This window comes from Tachypleus tridentatus, chromosome 13 (assembly GCF_004210375.1).
Source record: "Tachypleus tridentatus isolate NWPU-2018 chromosome 13, ASM421037v1, whole genome shotgun sequence".
Classification (NCBI taxonomy): domain Eukaryota; kingdom Metazoa; phylum Arthropoda; class Merostomata; order Xiphosura; family Limulidae; genus Tachypleus; species Tachypleus tridentatus.
In genome coordinates, this window is record NC_134837.1 from 208,460,694 (window position 1) to 208,477,358 (window position 16,665).

General features: G+C 32.0%; 1 pseudogene across 1 annotated transcript in view; it reads right to left on the minus strand.

Annotated features, from left to right (window-relative positions):
- Positions 1-835: 835 nt before the first annotated feature.
- The window catches only part of LOC143236445 (CD109 antigen-like), a 41,778-nt pseudogene continuing 25,948 nt past the window's right edge, over positions 836-16,665 (minus strand). The window contains exons 11-30 of the transcript XR_013019557.1: positions 13,041-13,181; positions 12,481-12,530; positions 11,832-11,944; positions 11,425-11,544; positions 10,205-10,322; positions 9,874-9,987; positions 9,361-9,477; positions 8,680-8,808; positions 8,011-8,182; positions 7,377-7,571; positions 7,093-7,162; positions 6,067-6,247; positions 5,569-5,661; positions 5,162-5,339; positions 4,508-4,737; positions 4,161-4,322; positions 3,455-3,651; positions 2,141-2,315; positions 1,852-1,957; positions 836-1,381 (exon numbers count right to left, since the gene is read on the minus strand). The product of XR_013019557.1 is annotated as a CD109 antigen-like (transcript). The remainder of the gene's footprint in view (positions 1,382-1,851; positions 1,958-2,140; positions 2,316-3,454; positions 3,652-4,160; positions 4,323-4,507; positions 4,738-5,161; positions 5,340-5,568; positions 5,662-6,066; positions 6,248-7,092; positions 7,163-7,376; positions 7,572-8,010; positions 8,183-8,679; positions 8,809-9,360; positions 9,478-9,873; positions 9,988-10,204; positions 10,323-11,424; positions 11,545-11,831; positions 11,945-12,480; positions 12,531-13,040; positions 13,182-16,665) is intronic.

The window sequence follows — 16,665 nt, forward strand, 5'->3', positions numbered from 1 at the left end:
ATTATGCCAAACAATACTGCCCATGAAATGTTACTCACTGTTGAACATTACTGAATTTGGAGACTTGGGTAAAAGGAGAAGACAAGACTTAATGATGGACATTTGTTTTCTCGTATCAACACAAAACTAAAACATTAATATACTCGAAGGCCACAGTGGTCGATTTCCCACTGCATGTGTAGATGTGACATGGTCAGTTGATCGTAGTTTATTAACTTTGCAAAATATGTACAACCTTCCAGCCTATAATGCATTACAAGATTGACACAGTGGTTTAATGCCAAATTAATAGATTATTTTCTTTTTTTTACAAATTAGTGTATGAAATTAGGTTTACGAACAGGCATTCATAATCATATTTGTTGTACCATGCTAACATTAGTCAAATGTGATCACCTTCATGTATATTTAACTAGAGAAGAAATGCATTTCAAACTAGAAAAGCAATACAATGTTTAACAATATATTAAAACTCTTATTGTGTCAATGTGGATTTTAAGACAATTTTAATGTAAAAGAATTGTAAGTTCATAATCTTGTATGGACAAGATTTTCTCAGCTGTTATCAAAATATTGCACAGTTGATAATGGCACAGCATAGAATATAGTAAGGGTAGGCTTAGGACTAGAATGAAAGCAGGATATGAAAAGTTTAATATGAAAAGATTGGGGGTAAGGTAACCTTTAACAGTAGAGTAATTGTTGGTGATAGATTAAAAGAGTGTTAGTTTTTGTTTGAAGTAGGAAAGTGGTGTTGGTTTTCAATTTAATGTGTTGTCAGCAGCTCAGAGTCTCTGAAAGGATGTAAGTAACATCCAATCCCTGATTTCATAACATTGCAAACTAAAAGATTTTATTTTAGTAACAACTAAGTTCTTTTCCAAAAAGAAACAAACTAAAGTTATAAAAGTAAATTTTTCTTTCAATTTAAAAAGTCATTCTGTATAAAATGGAAGACACTAAACAATTTCTTACATTTTTAAAAAATGTCCATAATTTCATTACTCATGATAAACAACGTTAGGCCTTAAAGTTTACTGTACATTTTGACAGATTCAACAGGTAATTTCACCAAACAGTTGTTGTACATCCTTGTTTTAACAACAAGGTTGACACCTGACAAAGAGGGTATGTTTAGACGTACATAAAAAACCCATTCACCTAAAAGACTTCACTACATTATAAGTGGCCAAAATATCCAATTATTATAATAATGTCATCCTCCACAAAATAAACCCAAGTAACAAGGATAGGAATCGTGGGGAGACTTTGTCAACACCACTGAAAAATGGACAATAAGGGCACTGGTATGACCCGCATACTTCACAGATGTTAAGTACGTAGAGGTCGTAGACTTCGTAGATCACTTCCTTGAATCGCTCTAAGTAAAGGAGGAAAAAGAGTTGATGACCAAACACGTTGAGGTTCATGTGCACTTAGTGATATTTTACATCTAAGAACAGTTAAGCAACTTACAGAAAGAAAGGAAAAATAACTACAGAAAATCCTGGGTCTTTAAAATCAAATTACACTGTGGAACATGCTTGATAAATATCAAATTACACTGTGGAACATGCTTGATTCCATATCTAACTTCACTGTAAAAAATCAATGTCAGTTCACCTAATACTCTCCTTGTTACTAATGAATTTAGTATTTCAGACATGATAAATACTCTTGTAAAGAAAGTGTATGGTTATCTGCTCAACCATTAACATTTGTCTGAACAGATGACTGGATAAAGGTAAAAACTGTAATGCAGGAAACCCAGATTCTGTTTCTTTGCAATAAAACTATTTTAGCATTGTATTTTAGTGTGAATTAGTGGCTTAAGTCTAAGAACTGACTCACCAGGACTGTAGTAATCATATACTCGAGCTTTCAAATAACGGGTTAAATTGGCCACAGGGTACCATCTCTCAATGGTAAAATTCACACATAACCACTCGAAGTCCAGCTAAAGAGAAGAAATAAAAACACAAAATACAGTTTAAATAATACACTACCAGATGGAATGTCAACATGACACCACAATTCAATCTGAGAGAGAACTGTCATTCAACGTGGTCTAGTTTTGTTATAACTAGATATAAAATGGTAGTTTAGTAATGTAAACTAACCACCTTGCTATGATACTCACGTAGTCGAACATAAAAACAGCCGATCGTGGTAGTACCCTTCCTCGCCTCAGTCGAGGTACTACTTCTTTCCTAATATAAGAATCCATAATAGGTTTGTACATCATGTATCCTGTAGGAAGGGTGAGTTCTATTACAGCCATTCCACTGGTTGGACTCTCGGACAGCAGTTTCCATCTGAGTCATAAATGTGTGATTAATGTTTACGTTATGACAAATCTGGTTAAGTGAAATAATAAGCTAGATATAGTGGTAACAAAGTTTTATTTATATTTTAGGGGGAGGGAACATTTCAAAATAGTTGTGACAAAGTTAGTTGGCCTATAGTATTAAGTAAAATATTTCATATTGTAAACCTGAAAGTTTATAATACTAAAAACCAGATAACAATTCCCATGGTGGAGGTACAGTACAGACACATCAAAATGATAACTACCAGAAATGTGTGGTAAAAATAACTGTGATTTTAAAATTTGTTATGGTTGGAGGGTCTGGTATCATTTACACTCACATAATACTGTCCAAATTTTCAACAGGTGCATATCATATTGCACAGTCTTTTGGTTCCATCAAATACAGCAGGTACAGTGAGCAGGTCTTGGCATCCTATGATCACACAGTGATCTACACTCAAACATTACTAAGAGACAGTATCTAGGGAATTGTACTCACAGTATACGAAATATTTCACCTGCTTAAACACAACCTCTTATATAGAAATTCTCATTTAGAAAAATCCTACTTCTTAAAGTACAACAACAACATTAATCAGTGGTATTTAGAATAAATCTTGGTTATTGTTTTTTTTAAATCAGTTTCTCATATGCCCCCTAGTGACAAATAACGTAATAGTGGTACTGTACCAAGCTCCGAATATAGTGTTCTTCTTGAGAGAGAAAATTTGGCTAAGGTCTAAAACAGCCTTTTAATCCATTATATTTTGATTCAGTTGTTAAAATAAAAGAATAGTAGTAAAGTTTGTGTGGTATAAATAGTTTATTACTTTCTCATCACCTAAGGCTTGCTTGAGAGAATAATCCTTATTGGTAGATTAAATATAACTCAATAACTTGGTAACAAAGTGAATATACATTGTTGCAAATATAGTAATATAAGTTTAATTTATCAGTAGAGCTGGAATCTACCAGCCTTGAAAACAGTCTGCATAATAAAGGGCATGAAATATTTAATTAATTACCATTTATTTTGCCCATACTGCACTTATAACAATGTTCTTGCACAATGCACTGGAATTTGATTCCGCTGTTGGCCTAATTTTGTAAAAGTCACAATAGATATGGGTTACAACTTCTTACCTTGCACAGCTTTTGATGTTAAGATGGGATTTGTTTCGACCATGGTATTGAGCAGCTACTGATAAGTCAAAGGAATCTACAGGGGGCTGGAGAAGCAGAAAGCTTCGATCTACATTGTATTGGACATCCAGTTGGAGGACTCCAAGTCCAGATCCTTTAGCCTGAACTTCCACATGACCCCACACATTAGGTGCAACCTAAGCAAGTAAAGACAGGTTGACAAATCAAGGCTTGTTAGAATTTAGAATATTTATAAATATACTTTGTTTGACTGGGTCCTGTTGTATATAAATTGAACAGGACAGAAGTTTGGGTTTATCCTGATCTGCATAACATTATTATACTTTGATCATCTAATTGCATTTTAACCTGTACGATACCAACCTTTTTCACACATTAGTAATGCGAAGATCCCTCAAGTTAAATTTTTTAAAGCTTTTTTGTTTCTTACATGAAGAGCTATATTCCAACAAAACTAAATACTTTAATTTACATAAACTTAATTTTATGCTAATGTTTTTCACTATACAAATCATATTTCTCAAAATATTTTTAATGAAGTTTCAGATGACTCATAGGCCCCAGTTTGTAAAATGCCACATTAGACAATAACTTCATTCTTTTATTGTCAGGGCTACTTTAAGTAAATTAGAATCGTCCATTAAATCAAAGGTCTATAAATTATTCTCACAGACAGGTGTCTTACCGATATTGACTTGAATGTAGCCAAGTTATCTTCATGTACTTCAAGGTCGGCAATTTCTCCAGGATTGGATGAAGACTCAACTTTCAAATTCATTTTGGTAATGTCTCTCACGTGAGTTCTAAAAGACGCTTCTATTAAGGCTTGCATGGCAACAACAGTATCCTAGCAACAGAAAAATAAAATAGGTTAGCATGTAAGAACCAATCTTTATTATATTTTTAACTGTGGTATAAACAATAAAAGATATCATGTGAAAGTATGAATACAGGTAAAACAAAAATTTCAGTTATTGAGTCATCACCGATAACTTGATAAATCATGAAGAATTAGGTGAAAGCATTATGTACCTGAGTAGAAATGAAACAAGCATCGTGAAGCCGCATGGTGTTCAACCATCTCACAATTTGATCTTGGATTATCCCTCCATGACGGATATAAACCATTAAAGCATAAGCCGTAGCTTCTACTGCTACTGAGTCCCACTTGTTTGGGAAACGTGGCATAATAAAAGGCCGTTGATTTTGATAGACTATTTCTGGAGGTGGAATTGGTTCAGGACTCCAGTACACTAGTCCCTCTAGTGAAAAACAACAAATTAATATAAAATGGTTTTAACAACCTCATTTCACAAATACAACAAAAAATTGATTTTTTCATTTCTAATAAACGTTGTTTTAGGTTAATTGACTCTGGATAAAAAAATGTTTGTTTTTTTTCAAAGAAACTCTATAATTAAAAAAACACAAATACATCTATGAGGCCAATCTTAGCTGTTCAAGACAAATTAATATGCTTTAACCAATGCCTGAGATTTTTATGGTCATTTGACCCTAACAGCTGGATGGTGGTTTTATTTGCAAGAAAACACAGATATAAAAAAAATTATCTCTTCTTCGATGCTGTGAATCACATAATTAATTTAATAAAGGAAAATGGGTATCTGAATATAATTAAGTTGTTGTTGTTTTCAGACAGATTACATGGTCAAAAGGTATACTTGCCCATCTCTTGCTTCATTTGATCTAACATGTTAAAGCCCACTTCTGCCTCAACACTTCCTGCTACCATTAGAGCATAGGTGACAATAGCAACATTGTATGGATTGGTAAGTTGGGGCAGCTGACGTTCTAAATACATCACTGCTCTCGCTCGAGCATTTGCTGTCTCCATTCGCAGTTCCTACAACCAGTGTTGAATATTATCTCATTAAGACATGGAAAACAGAACAGGCTGCTATGTCTAGTTCTTTTGAATTCTAAAGACTGTATTAAAATTAACAAAAGCTAAAATTCCAGTCATTACATTAGATAAAATGTAACCCGTGAAATCACACTAAATCATTTATAACAAATCATCACTAGGTGTAAAACAAAATTTAGCATTGAATCACATAAATGGCATGTCATACCCCAGGCAGAGCCATTACTTCAGCAAGAGTAATTGTCACGTGGGCTGTTAACGACACATTTTTTTCAGGTCCATCTTCAAGTTGTCTCCATATCTGATCAGATAAACGTATGTTACAATTAAAACAAAATTTTAATTTCATTTGTATGCTTCTATGAAATATGTTTATTCACTCTGTTTTTGTGTGTTTGAAGGTAAAAAAAACAAACATTTCAGTCACTTTTGTTACACAAAATTATCTTCATTATCTCACAAGTCATGTTTAATTCTAATTTATGTAGCCCACCTATTTCCATCAGAAATTGTTCATTATTTATATGGGTCAACCAATGGAATTAAAATAAAATTACTTTAGTATTGAACTAGTTTATATTTATATTTCATAATTCCAACATTCAGTAGAACAATATATATCAATATATCTTACAAAAAAATGACGTCATTTACATTTCAAGCCTCGATGTAAATGTTTATCGGAGAGTAAAGAAACAGTTTTAACCTTTGGATCCATTTTTCTGTTCCAGGGATATTTAACTGTCTCATAAAATGACCCTTCCTTTGTCTGATGTCGGAGCACAAACTTTATGGAGTTGGATATAATTTCTGGGTCTATGAAGAGGTAATTCTCCCAGTCAGGATACTGAGCCAGGCTGTATATTCTAGCGCAGTAAGCTGTCAACCTACCCAAAGAACAAATTATATTTTACTTCACTGTGTTGTTGCATGTTACATCTATGTGAGAACTAAAGCAAGTCTGGCAATACTTTGCTATCTCTATTCCATATTTAAGTTAAAACACTATTTTTTATTGCTAAGTATACAGTTATTATTAACACACAAATTACGAGTTCCCCAAATCTATCCATCACATTCCTTTGTTGAATTTGACAACTTAAAAGCTCCCCCAGTGGCTCAGCAGTCTGTGGACTTACAACGCTAAAAAACCAGGTTTTGATACCCATGGTGCACATAGCACAGATAGCCCATTTGTAGTTTCTTTGCTTAATTCAAAACAACAACTTAAAACAAACATGTTCCAGGACTAGTATTACCAGGTCAAATTACATCAATGTGAGCCTACTAATTTGTACATGCACGAATATCAGTTTTGTGAGATTTGTGATTTTGTCAGCATTATAATTAAGGTTAAATAAAGAGTGCATTCAAATTTAATAGAACAACAATGGAACAATTGGTTCAGCATAACATAAACTGATAAGTGTTTGTTGATTTTTGGGCAAAGCTAACTGAAAGTTGTCTGTAGCCATCCCTAATTTTGAAGTAACAGACTAAAGAGAAGGTTATTAGTTAACACCCACCCTCTGCCAAATGCTGGACTATTCCAGTGAGGCTGAAAAAGCTGGATTTGATCATCATGGACCCCAAAATGCATATTGCAATTTTTGTTTTTGTTGTTGTTGTGCTAGTAATGGAGTAGAAACCACAGAATCTCAGACTTACAACCTGCCAAGTTATCCACTAAGTCTAACTCTTTTACAATTTGCTAAGCCTAATCTTTTCTTACCAGACACTTGGTTCTTTCTTGAACATACTGAATGCTCCATCCTTCCAAAACACCATCTGGAAAGCGTAAGCTGAAACATAAAATTATAAGTTCCTTACTAACTAAAGTTTACTTTTATAGTAAAATAGGATAAATTCTGAAAAGAAACCAGCACTCAAAAGTGTTAAAAATAAATTTTCACAAACACTGTTAACAAATAAAACTATAATTTTTTTCAAAATCTTCTATTATTTTGCACTTGTTTATTCTTTAATACTGTATAAACAAAATGTCGACAGTAATACCTCTATTTAGAAACCTCAGGGTCTTTCTCAAGATATCTCCTTTCAGTTGATTTGTCAACCTCAAGTAAACAAGTGTATAAAGATTATAAGCAAAATCAAACATGATATGTTCTCCAGATTTCACAGGTTGAGCAATATCCAGATTGACAGTTTTAATAAAGTTATCTCCAGGTACAGGTGCTCCAACAATATCACCTGTAAAATACATTACCTTTATTGTAGAAGGTATTCCACATTAGACAACACTTTAAAGTTTCATATGTTTCTTTACCATAAAAATGTACAATTGTAAGTAATGAAAGTAAAGTACAATAACAGCAGATGAAATCTGCATAACAAGAATATTTTGGTGGACTCTCTATGCATTCTTTTTATTTGACTTAGTTAGGCTTAACCTATAGAGTAGAATAATAAATATGAATATTTCTACATAAAAAAAAATGTTTCTCATGCAATTATTTATTTGAAAGGTGAATTAATGGTTTACACGTGTTACATGTAGAAGTTACCTGCATGACATATTTCTTTACTTTAAACTTAAATTCCATTTTATGTATAAGAGAAAGGAGGTTCATTAAACATTTTTTATCACATTATATTAACAATGGACTTTATGCTAATAACATATTCCTACCGATTACGGACACCTTGGCTTTTGGTGATCCAAAGATGTAACGTCGATACATCTGTTCAAAAGGAATAATTGGATCTTCTGTGATATTAACGTCTAGAAACTTTATGTTATAAGCTTGGTTTCTAAGTTCCAGAAGTAGTGATGTATGACGATATACAGGAACACCATCTGCCTATTAAATAAAAATGTGTTGTTATACTGGGGTTTCAAAACAAGCATCTAACTTATTGTACTTTACTTCGATAAAGAATACTAAGCAATTGAGCTTAGCAGGTATGCAAGATATATATGGTTTATTTTTGATATATTTTTTCCCATTTTTTTTTACAATTAAGCAAATATTTTTTTTACCACAGCTACAATAATCATTATATTGTATTGGTGTCAAATGACACTTCCTTTTGCAAATAAAATGACAAAGAACTGTTTATAAACTTGCATATTTAGAAAACATCCAGACATTAAAGATTTTGTGTGCTACAATTCCTTGAAGTACTTACACGATATTAAGTTATAGAATCATGTGTTATTTGTGTACATGATAGAATACCATTGCCATATATGGTGCTGGAGCTGTAAAACCTGAACTGTGAGAATTACATTTTAAAATAAGTTTTATGTTTTGTGAAAGTAAGCTTGTCAACAACAGCTTCCTTATTGAATACGTACTAAAATAGTGATAGGAGTAACCACTCTGTCTTTGGCAACTTGAGTTCTTCCCGTAATTACAACCTCAATATCTCCAATCCTTGTAGCAACTATAGGTATGTAAACAACCTCATATAGGTATGGCCTGATCTGCAAAAGAAAACAAATGCATTTTCATATTATGTTTTTATAAGTGTACTCAGCAGTTTACAGTAAACATTAGACTATGCCATAAGTATATATTTCTATTGACTAAGACATGAATTAACAAAGTTTGAAAATGTACAGAATTTGTTCTATCTCTCTTTCTACGTCTTGTACGTGAATCTGTAATTTTATTTGTGAAAAGCCAAATAAATAATATAAAATCCCAGAACTTTAACTTTCCATTTACTCAATGAATGGAAGGCTCAGCGTAGCCAGGTGAATTAAGGCATTTGACTTGTAATCTGAGGGTTGCAGGTTTGAATCCCCATCATTCCAAACATGCTTGCCTTTTCAGCCATGGAGCATTATAATGTAAAGGTCAATTTCACTATTCATTGGTAAGAGAGTAGCCCAAGAGTTGGCGGTGATGACTAGCTGCCTTACATCTAGTCTTACACTGCTAAATTAGGGATGACTAGTGCAGATAATTTCACATAAAGCTACACGAGAACTCAACAAACAAACAATGAATGGAAGGCAGACACGTATACTTACATACAGTAAGTGTTGGTGTTCTCCTACTGTAGTTCGTGGTTCATATGATGAAACAATGCCGAGGGGCTCAACTTGGACAAATCTATAGTCATCAGAACCTTCTAGAATGACTTCAGCCTAAGTTTTTAAAATCAATTTCATCATTTCCTTATATCACAATAAATTACTAAATGTAGTCATACAGTAAAAAATATATGTTTTTAAGTCACAGGATATTTTTTTAAAATAATGAAACAATATAATATGTCACTGACATATTGTTATCTACAAAATTAGTTTGACTAATTGCATTTGAAGTTGTATGTAAAGAAAAATATAACGGAAGATGCACAAGATTATTTTTTGGGGGTGGGACATGAATTCAGATAGACAAACTACAAGGTAATTTTTCTTTGGCACATATCAAATTACCACATATAGCCTAAAATAGGTAACTAATCTCATGGTCAACACATGAAGTATATAATTATACTTTTCTTTAAAAACATAGAATGTTTTGTGAGTTTAACATACCTTGATCTCAAACTCTGCATAATTAAACACCACAACCCTCATCCCTATCTGTTCTCCAAGAACTGCGGTACCTGGGGCCTCTACCGTAATGAAGAACGGCTTAGTGGCATCATACTGTAATGCGAGAAGTTGTCAAAATTATGCAACGATACAAGATACCATTTTATTTACAAATATGCAGAGCAACCCAAGGAAAACGTTTCACTGGTAGTGATAGAACATCTACAGTTGGGTATTAAATGAAAAAATAACGTGTAATTAGAACTGGGAGCTATCTCATTCAGTATAGTAAAATGGAGATGCGTAATAAATTTGTGGAAATAAAACTTACATAAATAAAATCATTAAGAATAGCCAACCCATATTCTTTACTGACTCCTACAGCATTAATTCTCCAGACTCCGGGTCCTTTTGGTACATCACAAGCAACGTACTCATCTTCCGCATTGCTGAAACATATTGTCGAGCAGTAAACTGATTTCAAGAAACATACAAATACCAGAAGACAAAAGTGACACTACTTTACAGAGTTTACTGTACAAGTATAGTAAAAATATATGGAATGGCAAAGAATTTCAGAAGTGCAATTTTTGTTGGAAAATAATTTTCAATTTCTCAGATAATTGTTGGGTTTTTGATTTATACATGCACAATTGTTTGGTGAAAACGAATCTTAAAATGTTGTTCTCTTTACTTTGCTTCTACAGTAACAATTAATTAAAACAAAACAATGTACAACTTTAAAGCTGCTATCTAGAGTACTATGTATAGTCTTTGCAATCTAAATGTATGTGAAAGTTTAAAACACTGACAGATACTTAGCTAACAGTCTGCAATACAATTTAACCAAATTTTTACATTTCCAACACAGAAATGTATAACAATAAATAGTCAAAATAATAGATGTTTCTATATTTGTTGAAAACATTAAACCCACAATTTTACACCAAGGCTTCAGAATTAGCAGAAATATTTTTAATTCTTGTAAAATAACTGGAAGTTTATTGTCAGGATAATTTACATGTTGTACTTTCTTTTTTTTATTTACAATTACAGGTCTGAAACGTGATTAAAAGCTACCGTATGTTACTTCTTGTAGAATGCATTTTGTTTCTTAAAAATACCTTGAAAATCCCCATACGTCTTCCAAGACAAAAGTGATGGGTTAAAACAAGAGGTTAGCTTTTGGATCTACTCAAAACAGCCTCTCATAAAGATTGCAATCTCACTTACCATTTACAAGTATTTTCAATAACATAAAACATTCAACTAATATTGTCAATATACTGTGAAGAACATGATGCATTTGACTGTATTTACTCAGTAGGTTAAAAATGTCAAGGTTATATCAAGGTGTTGGTTGCTGAGCCAAAATATATTTTCTCAGAATTGTCTTTCCAAAAATAGGGTGCTTCTTCCATGATATAGCCTCTTACAAGATGTAAAATATGGTAATTTGTTTCACCCAATAAAGAAGTAAGAATAACAACAAAACAGGAAGTTATTTTGTGATAGGAATGTGAATTTTAAATATGTAATTGTGGTACTGACCCTGTAATAGTATCTTGCCAGGCAAAATCTCCTCCTGTAGCATCGTAAAAAAATTGTTCCTGCTTGTGCGAAGTAAGTGAAAGTTGAGTAAGTCCTCATCTTCATCCTCTGACTGAAAACCTTAAAACATTAATGTATTTAAAAAAAAAACTGGAATATAAGGCTTTTCACGTGTTTGTATGTACTCAACAAAAGTACCTGTTGTGTAACCTTTCAATAGCTAAAGCTGGTTCTTATGTTCCTCACTGAGGACTTAAAATCAGTTTTAAATAGGTGTATATAGAACCATCCCAGACGAATGTTTGTTTCAACGTATAACACCTAATACCAAAGAATACTGCAAACAAACTATGATAAACACAGTACTTAAAAAAATTACGAAACAGTCTCGTATAATGACTACTTACAGTCTCCTTCATCTGTTCCATCGTCGCAATCACTAACTCCATCACACAACTTCTCAACACGATAACACTGTCCACTCCGACAAGGAAGAACCCTAACGTTTTGTTGCATGTGTCTATAAGGTAAAACATTCCACACATATATATGTATGTATCTGGAAAACAAAACTTGTACATATTTTGTTCACCTGTGATTTTTATTTTACCGAATTATATGTGTATATAGGTAGGAAAAACAGAATTCACAGGAGTATCTTTTGTGAGTGCAACATTTAAAATGATGGTTTAGTACAGTGAAATATTTTAACAAGGTGAACAAATTAGGTACAAATTTTTCTTGGGTTAAACCATTCTATAAAAAATGCCTTTATAGTGTAATAATCAATGAAAGAAGTAAATAGAAATCAAATTAAAAATCATACTGCACTGATTCCCTCAGACTTTCAGCCTATAAATATTTCTGATGGAAGGAAAAACCTCTGAACATCTTGTTTTTGCTTACCTTTACCAGTTTGTACCATGTATAAACATTTCTTCTTTGGATAATAATAGTGAAAGAAGAAAAACAGAAAAAAAAAACTATCTCGTATGGAATATGTCTTATAAAAACTGTATTTTCATAAAGAGTTTGGAGCAAATCTAAGAAACTTACTTCGGAACTGATGATACATTCATGTTGGTGAAGACAACTAGACCCGAAAGCTTAAAGATCAAAGAAATATAGATTAATTCTTAATTTTAGGACAACCTATTTGATTATGATAATACCTCAAAATACACTTACAAATTTGAAAAAAAAAAATGTATTTAGTTTTCAGATATAATTACGTATTTCTTCTGCCTAAAGCTACCATCTTTTTCAAGTGAAATAAAAGTATCCACATGAATTAGAGACACATAAGACACTCTATAATGAGTATTTTAAACTCTGTGGTTTGGTATAAAAGTCTTATCCAGGTGCTAGTTCTGTGGTTACGTGACATTGTAACTAGAATGATCTATAACCATACTGATATTCCCATTTTTCAGTTGTAAAGGAAAAACTATAAGAAATAATTAGAGTAAAAATTTCACTCTGTCGTTAAAAAGCACAATGACTGCAAAAGTAACAAGCAGATAGGAAAAAAACAGTGACTTATACTGTTGTTTTATGAAAACCCATAAGTTCAAAAGTTTATCATTATTAAGAGATTAAAAACAAATCGTTCTTACAGTAAAAGTTTGGTTTGAGTCTCTACCATAACTGGAAGTAGCGTAATACTCTATCTGTTCTGAAGCGCCCTCTCGATCTCGCCACACAGCTCGTTGTAATCGTAGATGTAAGTCTTCAAATTTGTACATGGCTTCCACAGCCTAAAATATTAAGATTACACAAGAAATCAGAACAAGCAAAAGTCTATTAATGGGTTATTGAAAAGTTGATGATTTATCTACATGTATATTTTGTGTCAGTTATAAGGAAAGGTATTCATCTATACACAGTTTGGGTATGTATGCAAAGTTAAGTAGCTCTATGTATATGGAAGAAGTAGCCAGTGCTCAAAAAGATTTTGAATTCTGTTTTAAATTTTCAGAGCAATCCATAAATTAATCTGTTTGACCATACTGAATGCATCAAGTAGATACAATAAATTACCATATTAAAATCACATATTAATTACAGCAATCACTATATTCCAGCTACAAAACCAATGCAATAAAGTTAACTTCACTTTTTAAAATCTACTAAAAATTCATTCAAAGAAAATAATTTCAAACTGATTATACGATATTACTATCCAACTTTATTAAGATTATTCAAGTGCTACTGTAACCCAACTCTGTCAGATTAGTCGGATGCTGTTGTTTAAGATACATTATGATTGCATATGTTAACAGTACACTGAAAAGTTTGCTAATGTTTTTGGTATAAATATTCAAAATTTCATCTGCTACCAACTTACCTGATCATGTTGGTGGGGCTAGCCCCTAGACGGCTAGGAATATTGAAACAAGATTATTTTTTCAGCTTACTTGACTGGTCTGTGGATATCCACTTTTGACATTTCAATAAAAATTTAATATATACATACGGGTACAATATAAATGGTAAACGTATCATGCATATACCTAAATATATTTTCAAACCAACAGATGGCACCACATACTGATGGATAGAAGTGACTGTTTCTAAAGGTAAAATATTACTTTATGCAGGTATAATACAAAAATGAAACAAAAACTAAACAGAGTGTAAAATGAAATAAGGATCCTGCTACAGAAAGTAATAAAACAAAAATTAGACCACAATAATAAATTTATAATATTAACTCCCTACTTTAACAGCTTTATACATTTATCAGTCAGCCAAAGCAATGATTACATTTTTATAAACTTGTGATGTGCTTTTATTTCTTGTAAAATATGTAGGTATCAGGCTATACAGAAAAATTATAGTTGTCGAATCCATTCAATACACATATAAAAAACAAAACAAACAGACAGGAAGAAAAAAATAAATTTTTAACAGAAATTACAGTTCAATGATCATTTGTAAATTTGTTGTGAGAAGTGTCCAAAATGAAAAGAATTTTGCAACAAAATGAACACAAGCAGAATAAAACGATACTAGCTAGATAAGTTTTTAAAATCATTTGCAGTCCTTACTTTGGTTGACATTGTAATGTGTATAAGAAAATAAACCAGTATTAATTTGCTAACCAAAGTAAGGATTGAAAACCATTTTAAAATCTGTTTGTGTGCTCTTTATTGCAACATTTACTTTGGTTAGTATACTTCTTACAACAATAACCAATATGAATAACCAAACGTTCCTACTTTCTCTTAAAATTTAAAATTTCTTTTTTTCTATTTATTTTTGAAACAATTGTAATGCATTTACTAATATATATTTATTTTAATATTGATGTTTGTTTTAGTTAAATATATATTTAGAAATGCATGCAACATATATTATTAAATGTGTATTGTGAAAGTCCACTTGTTCTCAAAATCTGTAGAAGATTTTTGAGTGTAATAATCAACAATACATGATTTATGAAAGTGCTTGCATACCTTGAACATTTTTGCCAACTGAACTTAACAAGAATCTCACCCTAAAATTTTATAAGTCGACGCACCATGAGACAGTGATGTATTGTTGGTTTGTTACAGTTATTATGCTATAAACCTCAGAAGCTTTAACTGTGATTAATGCTTATTAATCGGAAAATTACAGATATTTGACCAGGAACGTTTATTGATTTCCAATATTACAAACCATTTAATTTCAGTGAATTAACTTCAGATATTAGTATTTCTATGAAAATATTGTATAAATTCAGTGGAAAGAAATTCACATGTGAAGAAGCTAGCTAATTTCCCTTCAAGTCACATGTACCTGTGCATCAATAAAGAATTAATTCACTCATTGTGAACTGTTGATAAAATATTTAGTTCCAGACCAGAAAGAAGACTCAGTATTCTTGGTAAGTTTGTATACCCTTTGTATATAAACCATTATTATAAATTCTATTATTGTTTGTAAATTAAAATATATTTGTGTTAAGAAAGAAAATTATGTGTATTAATCTTATTGGCAAATATTATGGATTTGATGCATTTCAACATTTAATTAATTTTTAAATCCAAATTACAAATTAACCCACTTCAGGTTGTTGAAATAGTAATACATAACATAATAAATCAGAGGCTTGTCCAGGATAAATTATTATACGTAACACAATATATTATCATTATTACAAGAACTTAAATTATAATCTGATATCAAAGCAAAAAAGTTTTTTTTAAATCTATAATTTCATAAAAGTAGGTGGCTATGAAATAAGTCATTTTTTATTTTCATCTTGTCCCTTTTTCAATTAATTTCAAAAGTTGCACCCTTCTCAAAATGTCTTATTATTTACCAGTCCTAGTTTCAGTAGCTCCAAGACATCTGACTATCACTTATTCATGTCCTAGATTCTGTAGCTCCAAGACATCTAATTACTTATTCCAATCCTAGATTCAGTAACTCCAAGATGTCTAATCAATTACTACAGTCCTAGATTCAGTAGCTCCAAGATGTCTAATCAATTGCTATAGTCCTAGATTCAGTAACTCCAAGATGTCTAATCAATTGCTATAGTCCTAGATTCAGTAACTCCAAGACGTCTAATCACTTACTACAGCCCTAGATTCAGTAACTTCAAGACGTTTAATCACTTACTACAGTCCTAGATTCAGTAGCTTCAAGACGTTTAATCACTTACTACAGTCCTAGATTCAGTAGCTCCAAGAGACGTCTAATCACTTACTACAGTCCTAGATTCAGTAGCTCCAAGACGTCTAATCACTTACCACAGTCCTAGATTCAGTAGCTCCAAGAAGTCTAATCATTTACTACCGTCCTAAATTCAGTAGTTCCAAGATGTCTAGTCACTTACTACAGTCCTAGATTCAGTAGCTCCAAGATGTCTAGTCACTTACTACCATCCTAGATTCAGTAGCTCCAAGACGCCTAATTACTTATTCCAGTCCTAGATTCAGTAACTCCAAGATGTCTAATCAATTACTACAGTCCTAGATTCAGTAACTCCAAGACGTCTAATTACTTATTCCAGTCCTAGATTCAGTAACTCCAAGATGTCTAATCAATTACTACAGTCCTAGATTCAGTAACTCCAAGACGTCTAATCACTTACTACAGCCCTAGATTCAGTAACTTCAAGACGTTTAATCACTTACTACAGTCCAAGACGTCTAATTACTTATTACAACCCTATATTCAGTAGCTCCAAGACATCTAATCACTTATTATTTTCCTTGATTCAGAAACGTCAAAGTTTCTCTGTCTTTT